The following is a 17086-nucleotide window of genomic DNA, read 5'->3' as shown; positions in this document are numbered from 1 at the left end:
TTGCGTCATGCAGGGAATGGCAAGCTGAAGACAACATGGCTACTGAGTAGTGGTTGCTATGTGTGGAAGCGCACACTCAGAGATGTAACCAAGCATTAGTAGGCAATCCTATGCAATTGAGGCTGAGGATAGTGAAGCACAATTTGTCATGCCATATGGGCCAAGCCCCTACAGTGTAAGAGTAGGTGAAGGGGACTATCAGCGTAGAAGATAGGTGACATCATGAGTGTGTATGTATAAAACACTGTAATCTTATTGGAGCAGTGTGTCACATGTCTGCTGTCAGTGACTCATCAGTGGAAGAGGCGTGTTATGATTTATCCTAGGTAAAGTCAGTAAACTGATGGTGTATGCCATGGATATCACTGAAGTTCCTTGCAAACCTGGTGAAGTGTGTTTGCGCCCGTGCAAGCCTGTAAGCCCGAGTAAGCATGTGTGCATGTGTGTCAGCCTGTGTGTGTGACTTGAAGAACGAGTAAGCTACTGTAAGATTGTTGAAGCCCGTGTAATGTTGTGTAAGCCAGTGTAAGTGTTTGTATGCATGTATAAGCCTATGTGCACGTGGAAGCGGATATGCACTTCACTGTGCTCCTATGCGTGGCGCCGCTCACTGTGGACACAAACAGTGGAAAGGAAGGTAAACAAATAGCAGTAAGTTAACCAAGGAGAACTACCACAGCTAGCAGGTGGAAACAATCAGACTGAGTATATTACACAGCCAGTACAGTAGGCCAGCACAGCACAGCATGTACAACTCTACAAACAGTAGTCCACCATGTTATTCTCAGACACACTGCAACACTGTAGTATAGTAAGAGAAGTGCAAACTGTAAAAGCTTAACTGAGACAAGATAATGTTAGGGGCTGCCATTGCTATTATACGTCAACATATGCAACATGTGGAGGGTTGTGCCAATGTGAATGCTGCTCAGCATCACACAGTGAGTAGACGGAGAGGAGTGTGCAGGCACAGGGTAAACTACCAGGGGCTACATGAGCTGGAGATAGTAGAGCGCTATAGAGTGGACAGAGACCTCCTGCAGAAGATTGTGGATCTGTGCAGGCCATGTCTCACACACAGACCCAACAGAGGGAAACCTATCCCAGTGGAAACCAAGGTATGTGTTGCCCTAAGGATACCAGCAACAGGTACCTTCCAGAGATCAACTGGTGATATGATGTGGATTTTACAAACATCAGCATCCAGGGTACTGCACCAGGTCATGAATGCCATGTCAGCACATGTCAGTGATGATGTATATATCCCCAATTTCCGTAAGGTATTGGGCAGCAATATGTGTCATTTCCACACAATAGTGGAATACCCTAAGTACTGTGTGCAATACACTGCACGCACATATGCATCAAAGCACCAGCCAGTGAGTGTGGCAGGGCCTACATCATCCACAAGGGCTTCCCTCCATGAAGTGGCGGTTTGTGTGTGATGGCCAGCCCGTAATAATGAATGTGTGTGCTGGATGCCCTGGAAGCTGCAATGCTTCCGATATGTGGCATCTGACGCAGCTGTACAAAACATTTGGCAATGGGGACAACCCTCATGGTCACCTAGTGGGGGATGCCGGATGTGCAGTTCAACTGTGGCTGATGACACACATCAGAAATGCACACACACATGAACAGGAATGCCATAATGAGGCACACACATACAGAAACCTTACTCTAGCATGTGTATGTGTCGCCAAGTCACAGTTCTGGTGCCTGGACACATCTGGTGGAGCATTACCGCACTTGTCAACTACATGTATCAGAACTGTCTGTGGCCTAGGTCATCTGTGTCACACACACACACACACACACACACACACGACAGTTTATATACATAGTGTGAGTGACTGTTCATGTATGTGTAATACTGCAGAACAGTTCAAACACAGCAAAGTATGTCAATAATGGACATTCATCATAGTTGTACAACCACCTTGGAGGATATGCATGCAGAACTCTCATTGCATATGTGATACAGTGATGTACTTCACAATACCATTGTAAATGCAAATATCAAATGACAAATGACATAGCACATATCTATATGTACACATTGTTACCCATTATACATATTGGGGTGTAATACCTATGTGTTACTGTTGGTAAAGTATGTGTAGTAAATGTGGATAACTGACTCTGTTTAGCCTTATAGGTGTACAGCATGGGTTGGATAACACATATCTGTCTGTATGATACCTTTGTGTAGACTAACTGTGTCATGTGCAGAATGCATTCTAGGCCACAGTATGAATTCCCAGATGTGGACAGGAATATCCCTATTGTCTTTGCTTGTAACTAACATGGCTACATGTCAAACAGTAATGGTCCCAGCAATGTGTGGTGGTCAATACCAGTGCAAACTGGTATAGTATAGTACATGTAGGATCCACATGCTACTGTGTGTCCTACATGTGTGGGACAGTTGTGAAGATATCATATAACAATTGGTAATTCAGACTGTTGAGGTCGTGTCAACTACCATAATGCAAAACTATGACAGATAGTAACAGTATCACCCACAGCACCGTGTAAAACCATAGCAATCACACATGTGTAGACAAGTACAACAATATGTGTAGTATAATGCATACTGGCCACCAATAGAAAGTATGACGTGTTAACAGTGTGAAATACAGGGCATGTCACCATTCCAATGTGTCCACTATACATGTAGATGCAGACAGTGCACCCTCACCATGTTCACATATAGATACATGTGAATCTGTACTACACACATCTCACATGTACTGCACACTGTGTAACACATGCTGCCAATACTACACACATCAGTCAAATGGCACATGGATGGATAATACATCTTCAGAATTAACAGTGCTGTACACTATACTACATTGATGATCATAGCTGGAATTTATCATGCCTGCTTACATACACCTAGAAGGAAATCACACTTTGTGTTAACAACATTGTAACATTATTACAGTGCTATGAAGCCACCCTGTGCATCAGCACCATGTTAGTCCATACCTGCATCAATGTTACACATTACAAGAGGTGGCACAGGTGTCATCATATGCACAGGGTATGTAGTTTCATTTCCAGAGCCTGTCAGTGAACCAGCCAATCAACATGTATGCATTTGTGTGTGTGTGAGGGACAACAGGTTTTGCATGGCCCAATGTTGATGCAATGTGTGTGTGTGTTATGTGTTATCCCTAGCTGTTTGTTTTATGTGTGTCTCTGCATGTACACTGTTTCAGCATGTGTCAGCCATATACTGGAGGTTGTGGGACAGTCACAGACTGTACCTGCCAGGCTGTACAGATCGCCATTCCTGGCCATGGACACCCCTCCATGCATTCAACCATAGTCCAGTCCTGCACCTGGTAATGTATACACATACATACATGGGATCTGTATCACAACCTGTGGATAAACGGGTGTCAGTAATGTTAACCTGATTTGCATAGTATTGCCATGTAATACATAGGTATATGAGCCATAGTCATCCTCCAACGTAATAACCACTGCTGACTGCTGCTGAGATGTGCACATGACCGTTTAAAGGTGCTGTACTATCATTGTTTTCAATGTCCCTGGTAATACCCAGCAACAAAATAACTGGTCACTACACAACTATAACCCAGGATCACTACAGCACACAGTATGTGCACTATCACAGAGCCATAGCACATTCAGATACATCCAAGGTGAACATGTACAGACAATGCAGCACATTCAATAGTGCTAATATCCACATACATATTACAAAGATATATATATATATATATATATATATATATATATATATATATATATATATATATATACACACACACACACACACACACACACACACACACACACACACACACACACACACACACACTTGGAAGGGCCGGGAGTTGAACATACACCTACCTACTCTAACACACTACAGCATTACGCATTTACAGAACGCGCTACCGAGATTACTGAACACAGCACTCCCAGAGGCATACTTCTAGGTGGGTGACATCATCCGCAAAGGCAAAGATGCCGATAGGGAATGTATGTGTTGTGAGGCATCTAAAAGCATTACTGTGTCCCCAGGCAGCTGGAAACACACACACACACACACACACACACACACACACTTGGAAGGGCGGGGAGTTGAACATACACCTACCTACTCTAATACACTACAGCATTACGCATTTACAGAACGTGCTACCAAGATTACTGAACACAGCACTCCCAGAGGCATACTTCTAGGTGGGTGACATCATCCGCAAAGGCAAAGACGCCGATAGGGAATGTATGTGTTGTGAGGCATCTAAAAGCATTACTGTGTCCCCAGGCAGCTGGAAACACACACACACACACACACACACACACACACACACACACACTTGGAAGGGCCGGGAGTTGAACATACACCTACCTACTCTAACACACTACAGCATTACGCATTTACAGAATGCGCTACCGAGATTACTGAACACAGCACTCCCAGAGGCATACTTCTAGGTGGGTGACATCATCCGCAAAGGCAAAGATGCCGATAGGGAATGTTTAGAGAGTGAGCGGTCTGAAAGCATATTACCGTCCCAAGGTAGACGTACACAAACACGGCAGTGCTGTCATCGGGCCAACTAAATATCTACGGAGCACAACAACACTAAATAGATACGGGATGCACCACAGACAGTACACCCTTCGAGAGAGCAACAAGTGTGTTCAATGTAGGCATCCATCGTGACATTGAAATTGGACATCTGGTGCCTGGATGACCACCATGGCTATACAGGATGTCAATGGCCATGCCCACACGCTTAGTATCACACGTCTGTTTGGAATGTACTGTGTGTCCATCTACACAATGGCGTACTGGGCATGCTCACACACTTAGCAGTTGCAAAGGGCCATCTTGCATGCACACGGAGTCTAATCATGGAAGGGCACAGTGTGGAATGTACTGTGTGTCCATCTACACAACGGCGTACTGGGCATGCTCACACACTTAGCAGTTGCAAAGGGCCATCTTGCATGCACACGGAGTCTAATCACGGAAGGGCGCAGTGTGGAATGTACTGTGTGTCCATCTACACAATGGCATACTGGGCATGCTCACACACTTAGCAGTTGCAAAGGGCCATCTTGCATGCACACGGAGTCTAATCACAGAAGGGCGCAGTGTGGAATGTACTGTGTGTCCATCTACACAACGGCATACTGGGCATGCTCACACACTTAGCAGTTGCAAAGGGCAATCTTGCATGCAGATGGAGTGTACACACAGAAGGGCACAGTAAGGTATAACTGCCCTCACGCACAGGGCGGTCACACATGCAGTGACCTGTACACACACAGCTGCCATCACAGCTGTCACAGGTGCAGGTCACACACATACACACTGCAGTGTACACTGTAGCTGTCAAGTCAGCACCATGTCGTTGGTGCAGCACTACACAGCCTTACGGTCCCACAACACCATGTGACACATGACCACTGGGCTGTACAGCGGTGTACACCAGCTGTGCAGAGTACACATGTACCAACAGGGATCCAACAGGTGTTATGCATTGCAATGATACCAGTATACATGAACAGGTCGGCTCAAGACATACCATGGCCCTTACACAGCTGTGACACCTGACTGTTGCTGTACACCAATGAACACACATCTGGGTATGTCATACATGTGATTGTGTGGATGTGTGCATGGACTGCACACACAACACATACATACATGGCCTTTGATGTACCTCGTGCATAACACTGGCCTAATCAATGCTACACACGCAAATTGAAGGTGGGCCCATGTCTGTTGAATGCTCACACTACAGTGGGTAGCAGTGTCGACCGGGACACATACCCTTGTACTGGTCGCCTGTGACACCCATGATATCATACCGCAGTCCATGTGTTATGTATGTCAACACACATGTCCAACAATAGCAATGCATACAAACATGGCAACAGGAGACACATGTGACATCTGTACTGTGCATGCAGCAAACATGCATGTGCAGTGGCCGATGTCCGTAACATAGTTGCACCTACCTACGACATGCAGACGCAATGCAGACCCATCATTGACATCTGTATACGGTGACATACAAACAGCACGTATGGAGGGATGTGTGTACATAACGTGGTGAACCACCTGTCTAGATGTATGTGTGCAGGGGTGGCTCACAGTTGTGTCACACACCATCCTATCATGCCATGTGCTAACTGTACGCTATGTCGCTGTTACGTGACGGTGCTGACATAATGCATACACAGCGGTCAGGTGTTAACAACTATATGTCATATGGCACCTGTAACACCTACAACCTCCCGTGTGCATATAGCAGCACATTTGCCAGATATAGCGTTGGTACACATAATGCAATCAATACCGCTGCATGTCCATCAAACGTGTCATCATATGGCAGGTGTATCATTCCCAGCACTGCCATGTGTGTCCGAATGTGTGACCAGGGATGCCACATATCGCGGGAAATATGTCCCAGTTGCTACACATCCCTGTACACCATTGTAGAGATCTGTACATACGTCAGTGTGGGAAGCATGACGTTCGCCGGTGAGGTGCATCACACACGTCGGCTGTCCGTATACACATGTGTGGTCACCACAGTGTGTGTGTGTCTGTATGTATGTCTGGTGCTTGGTGTGAGTGTGTATGCTAATATACGGTGGGAAATTATCACTAGCCCCACGTGGTGACTAACCCGTAATGGTGATGCATTGCACAACCCTGTTGATGCCATAGGTCCCAGCCATACTGGCTACCTGTGCATGTCCCTTCTCTGTGACATGTCGTGTGGGTGCATAGTACTGTGAGGGTGATGACCACACAGGCAAGGGTCCCCAGCTGCACACTATGGGGTGTGCGTTATAGTGGTGTACACCCCGTGAATGCGGCCATGTTCACGTACTGTTACAGGGTCCTACTGCTGCACAGTGTGGCCTCCAGCTACCAAGTGACACCTCACATCATCATTGGCCAGGCCGCTGTGTACAACCCCTGCACCATGTCACCATACCTGTAATGTGTCCTGCTATGTATGTCACGTCTCTGTCCAGTGTAGCCTGTGGCACCGACCACATGCGTCAGGTGCAGTATATGTGCGGACATCTGTGTCATGTTGGTGTGTCCAACAGTCAGGATGAGGGTACATGTAGCATGCTGATATTGCCAGATGTGCCTGTGTGTACTCCACAGTTACACGTGGGGGACTGCAAACACTGCTACCTGTAGGCACATGCAAGTACACCATAGGAGGGAACCAGGGTATCACAACCAACATGGTGCTACAGATGTAACCGAGACACATACCGTGAACACATCACAATGCATGCTGCACCTGCACTACATGGTATGACTGGTGCATGTCGACAGTACACAACCTATGTCACATACACAACTCAGTATTCACACACAACCACTGCAACATACACATCCCTCACTATGCATACACAGGTATTACATACACCTCTCACTATGCTGTTCACCCTGTGCATCAGAATATTTGTGCATAACCCTGCACCGATGGTGTGGATGACAGGGATGCGGCACAGGCTTCATCATATGCACAGGGTGATATGTTTGCCAGGGGCATAGGCTGCACCAATGGATAACATCATGTGTGTGTGTAAGGGCCAGTGAGTTGACTGGACATGTCTGTGCAGAATGCATGTGGATGTTGTGGAGCCCTACAGTTGTGTTTGCTGTGTGCGTGTATGTGTGTACACAGTTCTGCCATTTGTGATGCCTACACGGGGTATAATTGACAGCCCCAGATTGTACAGTGCAGGTTGTACAGCTCACTGTGTCCGTCCACGGCCACGTGACCTGTGCCTGCCTGGGGTTGCACGGGCACTACCAGGTGGAGGTACAGAGTGGCTACTGTCCGACGACACATGTCCGCTGGAACCGTGTCCCCGCTGAGACCGTCCAGGGCCACGTCCACATGGCCTGCTGTGTCCTGGTGTTGACAGCGCAGCACCAGCTGCACTGCTACTGCTACCGGCACTATGGGAGCGGGCATGTGAGGTGGCATGGTGTGAGTGTGTATGCTAATATATGGTGGGAAATTATCACTAGCCCCACGTGGTGACTAACCCATAATGGTGATGCATTGCATAACCCTTGTTACGTCCCAGCCATACACTAGGTGGTGTTGCTGGCCTATGTCCACGTGGCCTACGCCTCACTCCTACCAGGTGTTCCAGCACAGACAGCTCCCGCTCATGGATTGCCATGCCTCGGTCAAGGATTCCGACCATTTCACCTAGTCGCCTATCCAGAACATTAGCAATCTGCTGTTGAGCATTTGCCAATGCCTGGATGTTGTCATTTAGGGTATGGATAGCAGCCCTCTGCAGCCTCTGCCCTTCTCTGTTCTGCCATTCAGCACGTGCCTGTGCCGCCATTACAGTCTGGAACATGCGTCTGGTGATACCAGCTGCTGCGCTCTGTCCTGCAGGTGCATGTCTGCCAGAGGTCCTCCTACGAGCAGCACCGGCCACATGCCTGTGTGGCACATCTGCAGTCATTACACTGACACCATGGTGTGTAGACACACCTTCTGTAGCCACCACACATTCCTGTTCCACGCCAACAGATGCTGACTGTCCTTCCTCTATGGCCACTGGTGATGCGGTATGTGTTGGCAGCAGAACTGTGTGCGGGGAAGAGGGGACATAGCTGGGATGGTAACCATTGGCACAGATTCAGCCCCTGACAACCCTGCCTGTACCTCATGCATATGTTCATCACCGCTAGTATCTGTGGGGACACTAACATCAGATGGACCGCAGGAGGGTAACGCACCTACATCACCTGTGAATGCAAAGAAATACTGTAAAGTACAATAGACACAGACACACACACACACAGACACACACACAGACACACACACACACACACACACACACACACACACACACACACACACACACACAGACACACAAACACAGACACACACAGACACACCATGCATGTGATTTGTCAGATGGCATGCAGCATGCCTGCGATACAGCAGAGGGCATGCAGCTCAGACATTAATAGTGTTAGTAAGCATACCTCCCTGGGGTGCACACTACAGCAAGCAGGTGTCATATCAGTAGCCATGCAGTTCACACAATCATGGTAGTATGCATGCATCCCCGTGATACACCATGTGGCCCAGAACAGGATAACAGTACACATGGCTGACGTGACCTTGACATGTAATCTGCTGACATGTGCATTAACATGCATACATGTTTGACACAATGGTGTCCTGACACATGTACAGCATCATAATGGGCTTCACATTGCAGTGTTGTGTGTATGCCCTACAGATAGAATGCATGTTTAGCAAATGTGCATGAGCATGGGAGGGTAGTGTGAGCCATCTACATTGCTATACAGTGTGAAGTACAGACACTGTGCCATTGCATGGCAACATGAGGCATGTATGTTGCTGTAGAATGCATAATATGTACACATTGCATAGCCATAACTGCAACACAGTCATGATGTTCGACAGATCGTATATGGTAGACTTCAGTGACACCTCCAGTAGCTGTGCACAGGCTTTTAGGTTGTCCAGTGTACCACATCAACTGTATAATCGGTCAACTAAGGCTATAATTGGACCATGTGTGGACAATGTGCAACAGGGTGTATACACATCCCAAGTACTGTGTGGCTACATGTCTCTGGCCATCCCCATGGCCATGTGTGCACATGTGTTGGCCAATTGTGTGTGATGGGCATCTTCTCCACATGTCTGTGTGGTCCCATATGACATACACCCATACATGTCAGATATGTCACAATCCACAGGGCTATGCAGACAACGGGTTGTATGTTTGGTATGTGGGGTATAGGTCATGCGATAGTGTGACAATATTGCAGACAGAACACTACATGTCTGGGACATGTCAGGTGGCACATCACAATGTGTGCACCCAATGCAGGGGCATATGACACAATGGTGACACTTGTGGGCTGCCCATATCACAGCTCACTGTGTGGTACTGTGTGCGTACCACACATGTTGTTCCAATGCATACTACATATGCCTCCATTGTAGAACACCTCCACCGTTGTATGCACAGCTGACCACACATGTCGCAATGACAAGTACTGTGGTTTCAAGTCTGTGTATCATTACATTTGTATATATTGCACATGGGTGGCGTGTGTGAATGCATGGTGGTGCGACCTGCATATCGTGACTGGAACAAACATCAGGTGTGCAAGTGTTAACTGGCCACATGGCAAATAGATCTACACTGTAACATGCCTGATACTGATGACAGTCTCACCTGCAACAGACCCATGTCTGTGCGGCATGCCAGAGGTACCTGTATAGGGGTGACACACCAGTATGAACATTATCCATGACTGTATGACAGCCACAGGTTGCACTGTGCATGTGCACACATTCACCTGTGTAATAGCATATAGTATGCACATGTGTGCATACACAACGTAGCATACTGTAGTATGCAGCATGTGTGTCCACATACCTGGCATATGTTGTTACTTTACATAATGTACAGTGACACATGCAACTACATGGGATATAATAGCCATATGTGCATTACTGACTTACCAGGCAACTCCAGGCTCATTGGTTGGGAGACACCCACCTCCACGATGGCAGCTAGTGTTTCTGGATGCTGTTCCTGGGTGTCCCCAGACTGGCCAGTAGCTCCTCGGTGTGTGTGAGTGGGGGCTGGGTTGGTGGCCCACCACCTGTTCCACCTTGTTCCCTGGCGATTGCAGTGGCATGCTGTTTTGCATGTCGTATCAGGTCCATGCAGTGTCTGCGCACCTGCTGGTAGGTGCGGTTATGGCCACCCACATCATTCACCCTCCTGCGTAGATCCTGCCACAGGTCATCCCGCTGCTGGGCATGCTGTGGCACATGGCTGAACAACAAGTCATAGTTGTCATGGAGCTGTGGGATGAGGACATCATCCTCCTGGCGGGTGTATGCTGGGAGGCGTGTATGGGGCATTATCTGTAAAACATAATGATGGTGACAGGTCACAGTTTCAGAGATGTACAGAGATACTGCTGCACATACATTTCTATGACATCTACTGCATCTGCACAGTTATCTTTGCAAAGCATCATGACACTGACATGACTGACGTGTTTGTGTCACACATGTCACACCCATTATGCATTGGATATCATCACCATATATGTGTGTCACCTCATTACAGTGTTCATACTCCATGTAAATGCTGTCTTGCTGTGGGCATGTCTATTTGCCTGCACTTGTGTTCTTACCTATCTGCACATGCCTCGATGTGTCCACGGTACTACTGTTGACCTGGATGCTGTGTATATGTCACATATCAACACAGACACAGCCGTAATGGACTTGAGCAGTGACAATGCACACATATGCATGGACACCTGTACATGCATGTGTTTTGCCATATACATCTACACAGCACTGTACAACTGTTCAACATCCTGACACGGATCGCCTGTATTACACATGTGATAGACATGGGACAATGGATAGTCAGATGACATTCGCAGGGATGGTCATCAACCATAGCATGTGCGGGCACAGTTTCCACGCTGTTACAGATGGCCATTGTGCCACCGCAAGCTGCATCAGTGCCACATTACTGATCCAGTCAGTTGATAGTACATCTACCATGCGGCCATCACACCATGTATGACTGGGATGACATCTGCAGCTTTGATGGACAGGGTTGCATGGTATGGCGGGAGTATGTCACATATATGGCACAGGGATCTGTCCAGCCTGTGGCGATCCTAGTATTAGGATGGTGGCTGTCCATGACATATGTCATATAGATCAGGATATGGACATGTAGCATGTCCATCATCATGGTGTAGCAAATGTCCTTCTGCAAGGTAGACAGCATGCTGCATAGTGGAGGTGTGGATTGTGAAGGCTGGTATCGCACATCCATGCATAGCCATTACCCCTTACAGGTGGTATGTGATCCAATATTGGTCACCACAGTGCTGTATATGCCTGGCCAGTGATCTCCGTGCTCATGGATGGCACCCTGACATGACATGGGTACCTCAGATGACTACCTAAGGGGCCTGGAGATGTCACCATGTCGGGGGTGCACTGCACAGCACCATCCCTTACACAGTGTCCATAATGTTGACCACAGCCTAGGTAGTAGTTTATGGGTACAGGGATGTTCACCTAGCGGTGACACTGCTGGTATCATCCATCAGACTGTGCACATATGTCACACCTCACACACACAGCCCATTCTGTATGTTGTTCACAACACTGACACAGCTAAACTGATAGGTCATGGCCATTCACAGCCTTACATACACAGATGCCTAACATTTGTCTGTGTGGTATGGGCTACAATGAGGGTGGGGTACAACACATTAACCCTGTTCTACTGTATCTGGCACTGATGTGCTGTGCACATGTCACTCTTGCACCTTTTGTAGTTGTGAGTCTGTCAACAGGCCACTGGTGGAACACTCCTGTGACATGCAAAGGTATTTGTAATCAAATATCCGTGCTATCTTGTACATCTGTACTGCTAACATCTACAGTGCTAATGGTTCATGGACATGCACACCATACTCAGCAGGGTTATAGTGCGGTGCCACCCTAAATGACTGTCATCACCACTTGTGGGTTGATATTATCCAACACCCTATCTGTATTGTATGGTCATGCTAGGCACTTGTTCAGAACATGTGAGCATGTCATGAGCTACTGATTACTATAGCGCCCATTCCACACCATTTCCCACAGGTACACTGGCTGTCCTACACTTCCCAGCTTGCTTAAGGTACGACAGCTGTTGTACACATGTAACGCACATATCCTGTGGGACATGGTTGTATATACAGGCATGTCCAACTGTCACGTACCAGTGCTACTGCCTGTCTATATGAGGGATATGTCGTACATGTGGCAATAGAGCAATTGTCTCATGTACACATTCAATGCTCACCTCCCAACATACAGCACTACAGCCTGTGGGGATGCACGTCTGCAGCCGTGCTGGGCCCATAGCTCTCAGGTGTACCTCATTACGGGGAACGTACCTCATTTGGGGTTCTAAAAGGTGCATGTTCCTCAAGGTTCCACATTGGAAGGGTCTGTCACACATTCATTGTTGTACATAGTTTACCTGCTAGCCATGGCTAAATAGATGAGAATCATATTAATTCATTGGAATATCTGTTTTATACATAAGACCAGCCTATTTTAGCCATCATATGCCCTTCCTAGTTGACGCTGTTAGTAAGCCAGTTGTAAGTGTTCCACGTTTTGCCCATTTGTCACATGGTATGAGGGCTAATGTTCCTCATTTTGGGGACAGGAGGCTGACAGCTATGGCTGGGGTAATGCTGTCACCAACCCTGACTGCACCTGACAGTCATTTGGGGATGTGTAACATTCGCAACACACCCCACCCATCACATAGTCTCACATGATCTACACCACTGGCCACACCTATGAGGACAACCTGTGCAGTACGTCTCCATACTCACTGTAGGCACCAGAGGTAGCCCCATCATGGAAGACAACATCACCAGCTTATAGCCCACAGACTCATGTGTGCCCACCACATACAGCCAATAGTGTGTTATAACATTCACAACACACCAGTCATAGCTGACTCTGTAGGGTGTCACACTGCAGTTCCACACAGCAGGCTACACAAGGCGTTAGTCGCTTACATCTTGCTGTCGGGTAACTGCTTCTGCAACATAACCTATGCACCCATGCCACACCTCACCAGGTACGATATGTCTGTCATTCGCCATGTTAGTGTGACTGCCCTGTGATGCCACTTCACAGACTACGTGTGCAGGGACATGCAATAGCTCACCAGTCTTATAGCCCTGAGGGTGTGGGCCTAGCCCTGGGGAGCATTTTGCATTCGTCCGGACACAATACCACTGTACAATGACCGACTGTGTCACTTCAACAGTTGCCTATGCTCCTATTGTCATTCCACAGGCATGTGGTATCTGTCCGCTATGACTGTCCTGGTCAAACACAATGCTGTGGCACAGATGACTTGCACCTGTCGGCCCTGGGAGTACAGCTCACATGTAAGGCTCTTGCTGCTTCTATACTGCCTGTCCTGCACAGTTTCCAATAACTGTCACCGGCAGGGCGGTAACTGGCATGCGCGACATGGGGTCATGTGACACATTGCTTGCATCTTCCTCTGTGACGCACGCAGGCAAGGCACACCTTATAATGCACCACTCAAACATCTCTGCAGTGACTGGGACCTGCCTCTAGGCTCTGCAGAGCACACCTGCAATGACAGGTTATAGAAAGACCATACCTTTCAGGCACATACCTGGACTGGCACACCCACAGCTGAGGGGTTCCCATATCCCACTATGTTTTGCACACATCCTGGCAAGTTGCTTAGCACAATGCATCAGAGGTGCTCCACATGCAACTAACTGTGTCCGGGACCGCTATACACATTGTAACAAGCAACAGAGTCAACATCATACCCCACGGGTAACATACCTTCTATGGTGGTATAGTGGACAGTGGGCCTCAGCTACTACTGATGTGTGACTGACACTACCCCACACTTCACTGGGATAGCCACTCATGTACCGACACATCCATGAGTCATACCCTCCGCTCTGCTGGATCAACACATACACACCACCTCCAAGACCTACATTACCCTTGGCATGAACACTACCACCATGTGACTGGTGTTACACACCTGGGGTTATCCCCTCATTGGTGGATTCCGAACATATGCTAATCTACCTTGTTAGCCACATCCCGGCAACACACCCATCACAGCATACACAGTACATGTGTACTACAACACCTACTACAGACGTCTGCTGACAGCGGTTGTTAACATCATGACACCCGTGCAGATGGACAATGCACATACAAATGCTGACACATACCCCAGTGCACTTAATTAGCATGTACACAACTGCATGGATCATGCTATTCCACACAGAGCCATGATGGTACACACCAGATAACAGACGCCACTCTGGTGGTCATGTTCCACGGACATATGATGTACAACAACAGGTGTAGGCTGTTGCACAGTGGTGTACATTCCCATGTGTGGGGTGGCTCACTGGTCAGCCGTGGTGGGGCCACAGGGTCCCTCATCACATACTCCAAGACTAGCTACGTAAACATGACTGCCACACATTCCGGGGTGTACCACCAGGCATTATGGTGGTATGTCAGTATTCGATGGCAACACCCACATCTGCTGTCACATACAACAGTCACTCAGGAACATTGCAGACCCAGGTATTGTTGGCAACATGCTGGAGGATGGATTCAATGCTGACAGTACACCCTCTCACTCACTACAGGGCCGCAATCCATACATGAACATTGTGGTGTCCCTGTGGTCACACCTACACAGTACTGACCTACACTCTATATGTCCTGGGACACTGGCCCCATGTCACCTTCCAATGTCCCAGGCTGTGATGTCCACCAACCTCTGAATTACATGTCTCCCCACTAGGCCACCATATTCAGTAATAGCCTTGTTTCAGACATTGTAGACCCTGAATGGCACACAGCAGCATTTATCACACTACACACAGGTGGCACCACATTGCACGAGTGGGACTATAGTCCTACACACCTGACTGGACTGTTCTGCATGGCTATGGGGCACATCATCAAGGACGTCATTCTCAGAGACATTGTTGGTCTCCCGTCCTCTGCTGCCACCCGGGTTGGGCTTGTTAAGGCCAGAGCATGGCCCCTACATGTGGTGGACTACTTTCATACAGTTACCAGGGCAGTTGCTGATGGTACGGGAGTCCACACATCCTACATTGTCCTCTCATTGCCTTTCAGCACCATTCCCCATTCTGGTATTGACAACATACACATCCACTTGCACATCGTACCCTGTGTCTCAGGATGTTATGCTATGTGGCTCATGGACAGGACACACAGTGAGGCCAGCATACCATAGTACCTACTACATGTCAGGTACTTTGGCATACCACGGTCCTCAGTCATAGGGCCCCTCATGTTCAGTATATGCTTCCCTGCAGAACAGGCTGGCACAGGGGACTTTCCCTGCCTAGCTTTAAAACCCCTACATACCAAGCTCCATGATTGCTCCACCAGCTGATACTGACTCCAACCATACAGGTGTCTCTGTGACAGATACATAATATGACTATCATGGCATCAAGCTGCATGACACAAGGTGCATGCACATCACCTTTGCATTACACCATTCACCCACTGACTATCACATGGATGGTAGTCCCCTACATACATATCACATTGTACATGTTTGCAGTACACACATATGTCGCACCCACTCCTGTGGTTACCGTATTGCCACTGTGGCGTGGATATCCTCCTACGTGGCCACACCTATCTGTACTGGGTGTGTAACTGGTACATAGGCACCCATTGTACCTCTGAACTCAAGACATCTACACACATTCAAGGGTACACCACCCCATTTAGGGTGTACCTTACACAACAGCTACAGCTTTACATGCCACAACATTAACACGCCATGACGTTTACTGAGCTCCGACAGTTTAAATATGCGGCTGCACTACAGACACCACATCTGTACACATTTGCATACTACATACTCAGGGGTGACCTCTGCTGATCAGACAGGGCCCATGTCCACAACATTATTGATGGATATACTCCTCATACGCAACATAAGCAGAGGCCACTGTGAGCAACATGCTCATGGATATGTGCACATACACCACAATGAGTGGGATGTGCTTTTGGGTTACATTCCCAAACCGGACACTCACCATGCTGTGGAACATAAGTCCTATGTACATCACACAGGGACACTCAGTAGCACTGTTCATGTGATACCTCCCTTGGTGGTTGGGAGACACATGTAGGCCTGGGATCACTGCAGTGGCTGTACTGTGCAGTGGTGCAGGTGACACCTGGCTCTGCTCTTCACAGGACACTACCCTGGAGAGGTGCCACTAGTGTGAACACTGTAGTTGTGCTTACACATGGACTTGCCAGACTGCATAGTACCCCACTATGCACCTGTGCAGCTATTACATGTCCTTTGTGCATGGTTACTTGGTAGCCCTTCCATTTAGATTAGCTATCATGCTATT

General features: G+C 47.9%; 1 protein-coding gene across 1 annotated transcript in view; it reads right to left on the bottom strand.

Annotated features, from left to right (window-relative positions):
- The window catches only part of LOC122794927, a 1846783-nt gene that overhangs the window by 1018391 nt on the left and 811306 nt on the right, over nucleotides 1–17086 (bottom strand). The window lies entirely within an intron of this gene.

The sequence above is a fragment of the Protopterus annectens genome, chromosome 2.part1 (genome assembly GCF_019279795.1).
Source record: "Protopterus annectens isolate FY-2018-M chromosome 2.part1, PAN1.0, whole genome shotgun sequence".
In the NCBI taxonomy this organism is placed as follows: domain Eukaryota; kingdom Metazoa; phylum Chordata; order Ceratodontiformes; family Protopteridae; genus Protopterus; species Protopterus annectens.
Note: the sequence above shows the minus strand (reverse complement) of the source record. Positions and strands in the feature narration are given on the sequence as shown.